Here is an 8,817-nt window from a genome sequence, read left to right as displayed (position 1 = left end):
TTTTTGTGATTCAAGTATGCACTTGCCTGTTCGTTACCAGAATGGAAGCTGCACCTCCTATTTTAAAATGGTGCTTCACATCCATCTACAATATCTCCACTAGAAAAGCCAATAGCAATCTGTAATTCAGTGATCTATGGAAAGTGTGCATCGCTTGCTTGCTGTCCCTTTTTGAGGGGGAGGGGTGTTCTGACAATGCTCCAATGAATTCTGGAAAATGAATTCTTTGCTATTACTAAACTTGATGAAAAGTTTAGTAATAGCAAGGAAAGCAACTGACAACTATTTTCTCTACAGCTACCAGTTTCCCCCTGAAATATACAATTAGAGAGTGTTAGGTCCTGTAAGTCTGGCTGACTAGCACCCCATACAAACTGTATTGTTTAGAATGGGCCCTGGATTCCTCCACAGAATCTATTGGCTGACAAATCAATATGAAAAGATTCCCCTAAATGTAGGAACTTTCAACACCTGGTACAGGGGCAAGGCTAGCCCTACAGTTAGGCAATGTGAAACACTTTACGCAGTCAAAAGATTTTCAGATACTATTAAAGGGCAGCAAATTGTCTACAGTTATCACCCACTAAAACTGACAGGTTCCTACTGGACTTTCTGCATAAGGCAGTAAATTACTCAGTGGATGGAACTGATGATACTTTTCCTTCTGTGCTCCCACCCTTCATTAAGAGTCACTACTGAGTGCAAAATTGTCATTCCTGAGCTCCTATGTGGTGAGGTTTTTTATGTTAGTTTTGTTCAGTATCATATTTAATCAATTTTCTTATAATTGTTCAAGCATTCACACTTAAGGCATGTCTGAACTTTAATGGGAATGGTGGGAGGAATTAGGCTCAGATATTCCAAATAATTTCTCCTTGAGTCTGAAATTTCAGGACAGGTGTCAGGGACTGGCAGGGCTCTGAAGTGTGTGTGGCAAAGACAGGGGACTGGGGGAGTGACCCAGGAGAGGGGACCGGCAATTTATGGGTTGTCATGCCACCCACAAGGCAGGAACCAGGGCTTGGGAGGAGGGAGAATCAGGCACTCTGAAAAGAAGGAAGGTGTGCAGGATGCAGCGGGAAAAGAGGCTGCTCAGGCAACAGACATGTCAGTAGACTCTAACCTTCTCCTGCCCCACTTTCTCCTAGAACTGCTGCCAGAATATGACGATGTGAGGGAGTGATTAGTGATTACTTAACAACCCTAAAGTTCAAACTGCATCACTGTGTATGTATTTTAAGGGAGTGAGGGAGAATAGACCTGTCCTTGAAAGTTGTTGTTGCGCAACCCAACTGCACAATCTTGTGCAACCCAACTGATTTCCTACTTGGGAGTGAAAGAAGAAAAAAAGGGGGTGGGCACGGGCATAGCCAGGATTTATTTTAGCGGGGCAGGACCGAGTTATCTTCATCACAATTGGTAAGTCTGTTAAGTATTTTTATTTATTTACTTGATTGGGAGGCAGCTGCTTGTTAGCATTTCAGTCCCAAAACTGGCTACACAAAGAAGCAACTTGAGTGAGGATTGCTGCCTTAAGAGAAACCCCATTGACTTTTTTTCTGAATAGACTGGTTAAGATTGCACTGTTGTTGATCCTCTCTCTCCTCAGCGGCTTTCACAGTCCTCTGACACTGACTCCACAGTTTGCTGCAAAACACTTTCCTCCACTGTAAGTTTGTTTGAGCTGTCTTGACCCCATTGCACACTTGTAATACAGCCAGCCTGTCCATGAGGCAGACTGAGGCAGCTGCCTTGGGCGGCAAAGTTCCAGGGGCAGCACCCCATGGGTGCCCCACCTGCTCCCACCTGACCTCAACAGAAGCAAGAAGCAACAGCTGTGGCTTCCAGTGAGATCTTGTAGAGCCCCACAAGATCTTGCTGGAACCCCAAAGCCGCTTCTGCAGCTGCTTCTCACTTCTCCAGCAGCGGGGTGGGCGGACAGCACCTGCAGCAGCAGCACCAGAGAAGTAAGATGTGGCAGCAGCTAGCAAGTTCTTGCAAGAGCCCTGTGAGGGCCCACCCTAACCCAGATGTTTTCGCATGAGCGAGGCTTAAGTGGGGTGGAAACAACAGTGTGTGGATGCGTGGGGAAAAGATACTTACTATTTCACCTCAGGCGCTGAAATGTGATGGACTGCCACTGCCTGTAATAAAAACAGTAGGCTACATAAACGCAGGGTTTTTTTAAAATGCGCCTCCTCCAACCACAGTAGCCTACCATGCAACATGGGTGTGGTGGCAGCCGTGACAGGGTCCTTAATCTACTTTAGGTGCAGACATTTGTATCAGTTTTCTTAGAAACGCTTTTAGAACTTTTATTCCCTGACAGCTATATTCTCCCCAGGAAACGAGACCCTTATCAGAAGGGGCTCCGGTTTTCTTTTGTTTTTGCTTCTACCATTTGTGGCCGGGCGCGGTGCTGCTTGGCCGCAGCTGCCATTAAAAGATTCGGCGCCGAAGTTTACTACTACTAATAAATTCCTTTGCCGCTTTTTCTCTTGCCCAAGGCAACCCAAAACGGCTTACAACCAAAAAATCCCCCGCGCAACCCCGTCAATAGGCTTATTTAAAATACAACGAGCCTTCAGAGGCGCCGCTGTGTCCTTTCAAATTTCTTGGTTTGGTTTGTTTGTGCTTTTATTATATACTTTGCGGTTTCATTCTGTATTTTATGCTGGGAACCGCCTTGGAATTTTCGGATAAAGGGCGATATAAAAGAAGAAAAATTATGATCCCTGGCGCTCAAAGAACCATCAGAGCATCATCTCGGCCGCGCCCGGGTCGCAGGGAAAGGCGAGCGATTGGCTCCAGGCGCGGCCAATGGGAATGAAGCATTTCGCCCGGCACGCGAAGAGGCGGAGTCAAGTCCGAGGGACCAACGAGCGAGGGAGGCCAGACTGGCGAAGAAAAGGACAGGAAGTGGGAGCGGAAGTGCGTAGCGGGGAGCGCGGGCCTGGTCCTCCCCCCTGCCCCCCAAGCAGAAGAGGTCGCGCGGGATGAATCTGTGGCAGGCCTGGAAGGCCGTGAGCAGCCGGCCCGCCATGGTGTACACCTTCGGCGTGTGGACCATCCTGGGTTCCATCTACATCTACACGTATTCCCGCGTGGCGAAGGAGAAGGAGGCGAGGGAGAAGACCGAGGAGGAGCGGGTGCTCGGTAGGAGCCTTCGCCTTCGTATGGGGACGGGGGCCGCTTGCCCCTGGAGCGCCTCTGAGCATGTGTAGAGTGCCCCTTTTCTTTTTATCCCCTTCCTCTTCCCACCAAAAGAAGCGCGCCCCCCCACCGCTTTCTAAAAGCCCTTATTCCCCCCGCCCCGTTTTCCAATCTTAGAATAAGAAGATTGTAGAGTTGAGGTCCCAATTATGTGGGGCAGGGCTTACCCGGAGCCCCCAATATTTTATTCAAGTTAGCGCCCTTGACGGTAGTTGCAGTCCAGCAACATCTGGAGACCCGTAGGTGCTTTGCTTTCTTCAAATATTGATGTTGTAAATATCCTAATGCTTTCTTCAATAACAGGAGAAGCAGCTTCCCAAAGCTGTTTGACTGGGGCAGGGGGCGGGGTACACCGGAAGGTAAAGGTCTGCAAGCTCTGAAGTTGTGCAGAACTTCTGCCCATTGCCACACTAGCTAATGGGTGTCAAATTAAACGCGCTTGAATTATTTATTTTTAAATTGTTTATTGTCTGGGACCAACTTTGTGATAACTCCCTATATTTCAAAGGAAGGTTTTTGTGCAGAACTTGATGGCAGCAATCATTAGTGCTTTGGCAATGCACTTTGAAGTGTCCTTGTGTAAGTTAAATATGTGTAAAATAATCCATTCATTTTTTAAATATATTGTCTCATCCATCACGATGCTTCAAAAAATGATAAATAGCAAAAAACAAATAGTTTTTTCTCTTAGGAACTCTAAGTGGGACTTTTGCCTTTTCTTTTTTCTGCATTTAGAGAATGCAACTGGATTGACCAAATATGTTTCAGAAGATGGACGGAGAAAAGTTGTTTTGTTTAGAACAGCAGAGAAAGGCTTTACTTTCAACATGACGACAACTTATAAACCAAACTTTGTGCCACTGTCAACTCGCCTGCATAATTACATACAGTCATATTTTGATGATACTACTAGATCAGAAAAATAAATGATTCTGAGCAAAAATTCTCAAGATACATAAAATGTCAGTATGTTTTATATTTTCTAAACTCACATGAAACCCAGTCTGAAATAACAGATATGTTATCAGCAGTTGCTTTGAAAAATCAATGGGTTTTCTAGACTGCCTCACTGAATTTTAGTTTTTTGTGACCTATTAAAATTTGATATCTATTGGAATATTATTATTATGGGGTTTTTATATACTGTGCTGCTTTTCAGCTCAAATCTCCCCCAAAACACCTGTTAATAGAAGAAAATGTACAAAATAATCAAAACAACATAACATAGCAAAATCTCAATAAAAGAGGAACAGAAGTGTTCCTAAGCTTTCATCACCCCTATATCCCACATCTTTAGCACCTCAATGGGGCGTGGGGAGGGGAGTTACTAGTGTGTTTTGTTGATGTTTTTATTACGTATTTTTGGTTTTATCATGTTTTTATGCTGTGAATTGCCCTGAGATCCATGTATGAAGGGCTGTATACAAATTAAGCTAAGGAGGCAGTGAAGGAATCATAGCATGCATCACCAAGGAGTTGTCTAGGGCTGGCAGAGTTGTTGCAAGTGGTCTGGAAATGATGGGCACCAGGAGCACATGGTGATAATTTGCAAGCAGCTTGCAAGGCATTCTGAGGACAATTGTTTGACCTCATAGTGCCTTAAGATGCTGCTATTACAGTAAATCCAGCCAAGGTGTCTAATGCAGTACGTGGTCCAGTGTTATGGGGCCGTTTCTAGTTAATGCAGCCTGATTATGTGGACAGGATACTTGCACAAATGTATTCAACCGCATTGCCTGGAACTTTGCCTTTCCTGGCTGGTGAAAGCTAACTGAAGAGAAGTTGGACCGAGAGTGGAGAACCCATCATCACATGGACAGGTGCCAGCCATCTTTAAAGAGGGACACCCCCCCCCTCCAGCCTTCTGGATGGCCTGCTCATAGAAACCAGGGCAAACTGAATGTGACTGGGCAGCAGCTAGGGTGGCCAGGTATCCTGTTTTGCAGAGGACAGAGCTCTGTTTTGAGGGAATTCCCCCCCCCCCACAAAGATTTTTATTAGTTTTCACAATACAATAAAATATCTAGAACAAATAGAATCAAAGAGATGAGAGAGAAGAACAAGAAAAGACACATAATAAAGCACAGAATTATGTGTATATAGTCCTCCATCATAATTATAGCTGAATCTTCAATCCACAGACAAAGAAGTGAGTTTTCCCAGCTCTCAGCAGGGAGCACTTCCCCCTTCCTTAGCCTCACACCCTGAGGAAAATTCATTCTGGCCTGTCTCTCACACAGGTCCCTCTCTTCGATCCATCACCTCTCTGCATGTATATCTTCATTTATCCCAAATATAAATCTTCAGAAATCAAAACATATAAGAACCAAGTTAATAGAGTGCTATCAAATATTAACAATCATAAAACAAAGTAAAGGAGAGGGAGGGAGGGAGGAAATTAAAAGAAAAAAAATAGGATTCCACTTTTCCATCTGCCAATTATTTGTATATCAATTATTCAAAATATTTAACATATGCACTCTAGAAATATCCAGCTTTTTTCCATTCTGCTAATCCCAAATTTTCAAAGGTTACATTATAGGCAATTACATGAGATGTATAAAGAAGATAACAAGAAAGGATTTAGTTACACCACTTCTAGATTTCAAAAGGAAGTAATAGAAGGGAAAGTGAAGATGCTGAAGGGTGCATATAGTATTCTGCTAGAATGGGAAACAAATAATGAGGAGGTGAGATCGGTCATGATCAAATGGGCACAAGATATAGGACATAACATACAATTTGAAGATTGGGAAAAACTGTGGAAAACAGATTTAAAATTTACAGATTATTCTGTTCTGAAAGAAAATTATATGAAAATGATGTATAGATGGTATATAACACCAGTACAGATAGCAAAAATGTATAAAACTGGGTCAAACATATGTTGGAAATGTAAAGAAAGGGAAGGGACCTTCTACCATATGAGGAGGGACTGCAGATAATTTTTTAAAAATTGGGAAATGATATACAATGAGTTGAAGAAAATGTTTTAAATGACATTTATAAAAAAAACCAGAAGCATTTCTGTTAGGGATTGTAGGACAAGAACTGCCAAGGAAAATAAAATAAAAAATAGTTATGTATGCTACAACAGCGGCAAGAGTCTTGATTGCACAAGGATGGAAGAATGAGGAAACCCCGACAAAAGAACAGTCGCAAGAGAAATTGATGAACTATGCAGAAATGGCGAAATTGACATGCAAATTGCAAGACAAGGACAACTGTGACTTTAAAGAAGAATGGGAGCCTTTTATAAATTATTTAAGAAGACAACAAAATGAACTGGACTCCTTGGCAGGTTTTGAATAAACACAGAAATTTATTGAGGATTAACATAGTAGACAGATATAAGGATGTATACAATTTTACAATATGCAGAGGTTAACGTGTTTAGAAATCAGAGAGGAGCTGAGGGAAGTCTTAGGGGGGGAGGGAGGGTTTGCTGGGGAAGTGGGAGGGGGAAATAATGAAGATTATTTGTTTTGATAATTTGTTATGTTGAAGTTGTTAATTTTTTTTAAAAAAAAGATTGTAATCCCAAATTTTCGTCTCAGGCATCCAAAATTCTTCTTTTCTCAATGTAGCTCTTCATTAACTACTGTTACCTTCAAATGTCCAAAATAATATTTTTCCAGTTCCTTGTGGCAAGTTTCTCTTCATTGGTTCCAACGAAGCTCAGAAACATAGTAATTCGTATTTGTTTGGCTGTAAAATTATTAAAGCATTGTCATTTTTCTTTTTTTCAATCTTTTGATCATTTTAGTCTCTAGCAGATGGGAGACTTTTTCTGTTTGTATATTCATTATTCCACAAATCTCATCAGACACAGCTTTGAAAGCACATTCAATGTAAAAAACAATTATCCTTTGATCTGTCTTGTGCTCTTCTTGCTGCAGATTCCATCATCAGCTCCCACCTTTCCAGCAGCCATAAATCTGTTTCCTCAGCTACTTCCTGTTCACTGTCTGCAGGTTCTGCATCTCCCATTCTTATCTGTAGCCCAATCTCCTTAACCATCTCCTTTTAAGTTCATTAACTGCATTTTAAACAGGTCTTGCATGAGTTCAAAGATCAGGGATGTTTTTTGTGTAGCCATGATTTAAGGCTGTCTTCGCTTCCCTGCATCATGTGAGACTGTAAGAAATTCCCACTTTCGTTTTTCATCAGCTCAGCACAAAGAAACAAAGATTTACAAAAGACGTAAAAAAAAAAAGTTATATGCAATTCCAGTCCATTTTAATCTTCCCAGGCAATAAATTAAGCTTGAAAGGGCTCTGCCTGTTATCTGATACTTCTTTTAACCACCTGCAGCCTTTTCGCCTCTCTGTGTGATTTACCGTAATTGGCATCTAGAAAATCCAGTTTCTTTCCAGTTGGTGCTCGAGCCAGTATATTTGCCTCGCTGTAGACGTTCTCTCCTCCCCAGAGATTTTTCTCCCTCCCCATGATGATGATTGTCTTCTTCAGAACATCTGAGGCTGTACCCCTCAACACCCCATTTAGTTCAAAGGGGACTTATCTCCTGACCACCTCTCATTACTACTTAATTATCTCTGCTAGCGGGAGCACTAGCAGACGATATCTCAATTTGGCATATTTCCAATTGGAATTTTGTTTTTGTTTTGAGGGAATTCTTGGTTCAAAAGAAGGAACTGTAAGAAAGGGAGAGCAGGGGCCTTGTTGCTGGTTTGGAGTTTATCTGCTAAAGTGGCTACTCATGCATCACCAAAATGAGCAAGGTTTATATGTGCTAATTTTTATATATTTAGAAATAATTTACTGTTAATAAAACTGGAAATTCATCTCAAACCAGTTGCTGGCATAAGACTGTCCTGAGAGACAATGGAGTGTGCCTCTGGGGGTGAGGTGAGCTGGAGAATCACAGTGCCAGCTGTGGCTGCAGAGACCGATAACTTTGCTGTGTCAGCAGTAGCAAAAAGTACCAATTATGAACCTCATGTAAATTAGATTAGAGGCTGGACTGAAGCAGGTGTCCGTCCACCCTGTCCCCATACAAAAAAAAATTCTCAGTAGCAGAGCTCAGTCTGCTGAAACTGCCCCCTGCATACAGAAGCCTTCTACACCATTCACATGCCGGCAGACCTGCCACACTTTTTTAGTGTTTCAGTTTTGAAATGTATTCCCCCACCTCCCCATGAAAAAAGATATAAGTTAGAAAAAGCAGGAAAACATGCTGCTCACTTTTCCCCCTTTTCCTTTGGGGTCGGGTTGGAGACTGCTAGGATTATTTATTTGTTATTTTTCCCCTGATGGGGACTCAGTACAGTTTACAAATAAAAATAAGGAAAACGAGAGAGCAAATGCAAGTAAATATTGAAAGAATATTTCATATATTCCTATATGTCATACATACACATAAACATATCATACAGTCATAGAGTTGTAAGGGGACCCATGGTCATCTAGTCCAACCCACACAATGCAGGGATCTCCACCTGCAGTCCCTGATCCAAAGGCTCTTCTTCAGCCGGCGGAAGGCCGCTCCGGAGGGGCGAAGCCTGGCGGCGCCTCCCTGGTCTCCTTCCGTCCCAGGCGACCCGGAAGTTGGCGAGGCTGCATCCCTCTGCGCTTTGCCGCCAC

Source organism: Podarcis bocagei (assembly GCF_964188305.1).
Source record: "Podarcis bocagei genome assembly, chromosome: 8".
Lineage (NCBI taxonomy): Eukaryota > Metazoa > Chordata > Lepidosauria > Squamata > Lacertidae > Podarcis > Podarcis bocagei.
The sequence above is the reverse complement of the archived record's forward strand: the minus strand, read 5'-3'. Positions refer to the sequence as shown.